At 54.3% G+C, this 5,000-nt stretch overlaps 1 non-coding gene across 1 annotated transcript; it reads left to right on the top strand.

Moving 5' to 3' along the window:
* Positions 1 to 3,008: 3,008 nt before the first annotated feature.
* Positions 3,009 to 4,917, top strand: LOC124741714. The gene has a single exon (XR_007010046.1). It is a non-coding gene; the product is annotated as a small subunit ribosomal RNA (ribosomal RNA).
* The last annotated feature ends 83 nt before the right edge of the window (positions 4,918 to 5,000 follow it).

The following is a 5,000-nucleotide window of genomic DNA, read 5'->3' as shown; positions in this document are numbered from 1 at the left end:
TTGTGCCTTAACCTAACCCATGTTGTGCCTTAACCTAACCCATGTTGTGCCTTAACCTAACCCATGTTGTGCCTTAACCTAACCCATGTTGTGCCTTAACCTAACCCATGTTGTGCCTTAACCTAACCCATGTTGTGCCTTAACCTAACCCATGTTGTGCCTTAACCTAACCCATGTTGTGCCTTAACCTAACCCATGTTGTGCCTTAACCTAACCCATGTTGTGCCTTAACCTAACCCATGTTGTGCCTTAACCTAACCCATGTTGTGCCTTAACCTAACCCATGTTGTGCCTTAACCTAACCCATGTTGTGCCTTAACCTAACCCATGTTGTGCCTTAACCTAACCCATGTTGTGCCTTAACCTAACCCATGTTGTGCCTTAACCTAACCCATGTTGTGCCTTAACCTAACCCATGTTGTGCCTTAACCTAACCCATGTTGTGCCTTAACCTAACCCATGTTGTGCCTTAACCTAACCCATGTTGTGCCTTAACCTAACCCATGTTGTGCCTTAACCTAACCCATGTTGTGCCTTAACCTAACCCATGTTGTGCCTTAACCTAACCCATGTTGTGCCTTAACCTAACCCATGTTGTGCCTTAACCTAACCCATGTTGTGCCTTAACCTAACCCATGTTGTGCCTTAACCTAACCCATGTTGTGCCTTAACCTAACCCATGTTGTGCCTTAACCTAACCCATGTTGTGCCTTAACCTAACCCATGTTGTGCCTTAACCTAACCCATGTCGTGCCTTAACCTAACCCATGTCGTGCCTTAACCTAACCCATGTCGTGCCTTAACCTAACCCATGTCGTGCCTTAACCTAACCCATGTCGTGCCTTAACCTAACCCACGTCGTGCCTTAACCTAACCCACGTCGTGCCTTAACCTAACCCACGTCGTGCCTTAACCTAACCCACGTCGTGCCTTAACCTAACCCACGTCGTGCCTTAACCTAACCCACGTCGTGCCTTAACCTAACCCACGTCGTGCCTTAACCTAACCCACGTCGTGCCTTAACCTAACCCACGTCGTGCCTTAACCTAACCCACGTCGTGCCTTAACCTAACCCACGTCGTGCCTTAACCTAACCCACGTCGTGCCTTAACCTAACCCACGTCGTGCCTTAACCTAACCCACGTCGTGCCTTAACCTAACCCACGTTGTCGCCTAACGTAACCCACGTTGTCGCCTAACGTAACCCACGTTGTCGCCTAAACCTGCTCTGTAATTGTTATACGACTCGTTCAATTAGTGTAGTGTTGCCCACCCGCAACCCTCGCAATATAGTTCGCTACTCGCACTCCCCGCTCCCCTGTGTATCGCTTCATGTTAAACACCTTGCAAGTCTTGCTCACTTTCCACATGCTCCTGCTGTACACTGTAATGTGGATGGCAGCAGGACGTACATGCCGCCCCTCCCCACGTCCCCACCTTGCCCCCTGCCTTCGCAAGCTGGTTGGTGAGAACTTTGCATGTTCAATGCCCTCCGCATGCGACGTACTCAGGCTACGTTGTGGTGCGGCCTGTGTCAACTGTCCGCTAATGTCGTACGCGTAAACCACAATCTGTACTGCACATTCGTCCTTATGTACTGAATGATACATCGTGGCACATGTGTGACCGTACAACGACTGCGCCCAAAAACGGCGGACCATACAGTGCAAATATTGTGCACGCAGCTACGTGTCGTCTCCCTATGAGAGCTGGATTGCAGTGTGGTACGCCATAGAGACGTGTGGGAGGAACGGACGCCGTGGATGGCGATCAGCATGAGCTGTCTGTTGATGTATTCGGACCTAGTCGTCTCTCCTCACACACCGTGATGGCATGGTGCACCGCGTTCCATATCTGCGACATGCTACAGAGGCCGGTTGACAGTCGTTCGAGCAATGGACATCGCATACGTACGGGGGCCACCTTCCACGTATTGTCTAGGCGTGCACATTTTGTTGCGTGTATGTGGGCAGACGTAGTGTGGCGTGACACCTGACACAGGCATGCAATAATCGTGGAAGTTGCAAATGGCGATGGACGCCTGCGTTTTCTGGTGAAGTTACGCAAATGAACAAATGGTAACCTGTTGTGGTGCGGTTGTTCTCGCTAGGGGTGAATCGGTGATGGCGACGATAGGTTGAGGTACTAACCGGTTGTTCCAGCGATACCCACCATGCCGACGAAACTGAACGGCATCTGGGTGTGAAGCGATACGCGGCGGTGGCTGGGTGGGACCGTCCCCGGCCGGTGAGGGGGCGCCTCCCGGCGTGCTGGCCGCGCGGTGCGTGGGCGCACGCGCTACAGCCGGCTGGTGGGGGCGGCCAGTGGCAGGCGCGCCGGCCGACGGACGCGGCAGGCGTCGCAGCTGCGCGCCGGCGCACCCTGCGCGCGGCGCCGTGCGGCCAAAGTAGGTCCTCGCGGGCCCGGTGCGAAGCGCGGTGGACATCTTCAGTGTGCTGGTCCGATTGAGGACTGTGTGCGTTGAGGATGCGCTGCCGCCCGGCGCTCGGCGCCGCGACGCCGTCTGCTGCTCGGTCGCCCCAGCGGTTCTCGCTGGTGGTTTGTATCGCAGCTGTGCGGATGTGTTGGCGCGTGCGCTGTGCTGGGAGAGTTCGCTTCGGCACCCAAGTGGGGCTTTTGTCCTTCTGTGGCGCTGGCGTTGGAGCTGCCGGTCACCGTAGGTGGCGCGTGTTGTCTCCCGCCGGCAATGCCACGACAGCACGCTCCCGGGCCTCTGTCGGCAGCGGCAAGCTCAGTTGGGAGCACGGGTGGTCGCACCGAAAGCGTCTACTCGCCTAACTCCGGGCGATTGCGCCTCTCTCGAACCCGACCAAGTACTTGGGACGGCGCTGCGCGCCGCCGGGACCTGAGAGGGTTTCGAGGTGTATTGTGCAGGGGAGCTCAGCCTCCTCCTGTTTGCAGAATGATTGAGCGGACGCTTGCGTGTTCGCGCGGGCCCCCGGGACACACTCCCGGGCGGCCGGCTGCTCAGCTCTAGTTGACGCAGCTCCCTGGTTGATCCTGCCAGTAGTCATATGCTTGTCTCAAAGATTAAGCCATGCATGTCTCAGTACAAGCCGCATTAAGGTGAAACCGCGAATGGCTCATTAAATCAGTTATGGTTCCTTAGATCGTACCCACGTTACTTGGATAACTGTGGTAATTCTAGAGCTAATACATGCAAACAGAGTCCCGACCAGAGATGGAAGGGACGCTTTTATTAGATCAAAACCAATCGGTCGGCTCGTCCGGTCCGTTTGCCTTGGTGACTCTGAATAACTTTGGGCTGATCGCACGGTCCTCGTACCGGCGACGCATCTTTCAAATGTCTGCCTTATCAACTGTCGATGGTAGGTTCTGCGCCTACCATGGTTGTAACGGGTAACGGGGAATCAGGGTTCGATTCCGGAGAGGGAGCCTGAGAAACGGCTACCACATCCAAGGAAGGCAGCAGGCGCGCAAATTACCCACTCCCGGCACGGGGAGGTAGTGACGAAAAATAACGATACGGGACTCATCCGAGGCCCCGTAATCGGAATGAGTACACTTTAAATCCTTTAACGAGTATCTATTGGAGGGCAAGTCTGGTGCCAGCAGCCGCGGTAATTCCAGCTCCAATAGCGTATATTAAAGTTGTTGCGGTTAAAAAGCTCGTAGTTGGATTTGTGTCCCACGCTGTTGGTTCACCGCCCGTCGGTGTTTAACTGGCATGTATCGTGGGACGTCCTGCCGGTGGGGCGAGCCGAAGGCGTGCGACCGCCCCGTGCGTGCTCGTGCGTCCCGAGGCGGACCCCGTTGAAATCCTACCAGGGTGCTCTTTATTGAGTGTCTCGGTGGGCCGGCACGTTTACTTTGAACAAATTAGAGTGCTTAAAGCAGGCAAGCCCGCCTGAATACTGTGTGCATGGAATAATGGAATAGGACCTCGGTTCTATTTTGTTGGTTTTCGGAACCCGAGGTAATGATTAATAGGGACAGGCGGGGGCATTCGTATTGCGACGTTAGAGGTGAAATTCTTGGATCGTCGCAAGACGAACAGAAGCGAAAGCATTTGCCAAGTATGTTTTCATTAATCAAGAACGAAAGTTAGAGGTTCGAAGGCGATCAGATACCGCCCTAGTTCTAACCATAAACGATGCCAGCCAGCGATCCGCCGCAGTTCCTCCGATGACTCGGCGGGCAGCCTCCGGGAAACCAAAGCTTTTGGGTTCCGGGGGAAGTATGGTTGCAAAGCTGAAACTTAAAGGAATTGACGGAAGGGCACCACCAGGAGTGGAGCCTGCGGCTTAATTTGACTCAACACGGGAAACCTCACCAGGCCCGGACACCGGAAGGATTGACAGATTGATAGCTCTTTCTTGATTCGGTGGGTGGTGGTGCATGGCCGTTCTTAGTTGGTGGAGCGATTTGTCTGGTTAATTCCGATAACGAACGAGACTCTAGCCTGCTAACTAGTCGCGTGACATCCTTCGTGCTGTCAGCGATTACTTTTCTTCTTAGAGGGACAGGCGGCTTCTAGCCGCACGAGATTGAGCAATAACAGGTCTGTGATGCCCTTAGATGTTCTGGGCCGCACGCGCGCTACACTGAAGGAATCAGCGTGTCTTCCTAGGCCGAAAGGTCGGGGTAACCCGCTGAACCTCCTTCGTGCTAGGGATTGGGGCTTGCAATTGTTCCCCATGAACGAGGAATTCCCAGTAAGCGCGAGTCATAAGCTCGCGTTGATTACGTCCCTGCCCTTTGTACACACCGCCCGTCGCTACTACCGATTGAATGATTTAGTGAGGTCTTCGGACTGGTACGCGGCATTGACTCTGTCGTTGCCGATGCTACCGGAAAGATGACCAAACTTGATCATTTAGAGGAAGTAAAAGTCGTAACAAGGTTTCCGTAGGTGAACCTGCGGAAGGATCATTACCGACTAGACTGCATGTCTTTCGATGTGCGTGTCGTGTCGCGCAACACGCTACCTGTACGGCTCGCCGTAGCCGTGCGCCGCG

Source organism: Schistocerca piceifrons, unplaced genomic scaffold (genome assembly GCF_021461385.2).
Source record: "Schistocerca piceifrons isolate TAMUIC-IGC-003096 unplaced genomic scaffold, iqSchPice1.1 HiC_scaffold_1978, whole genome shotgun sequence".
Classification (NCBI taxonomy): Eukaryota; Metazoa; Arthropoda; class Insecta; order Orthoptera; family Acrididae; genus Schistocerca; species Schistocerca piceifrons.
The sequence above is the reverse complement of the archived record's forward strand: the minus strand, read 5'-3'. Positions and strand labels throughout refer to the sequence as shown.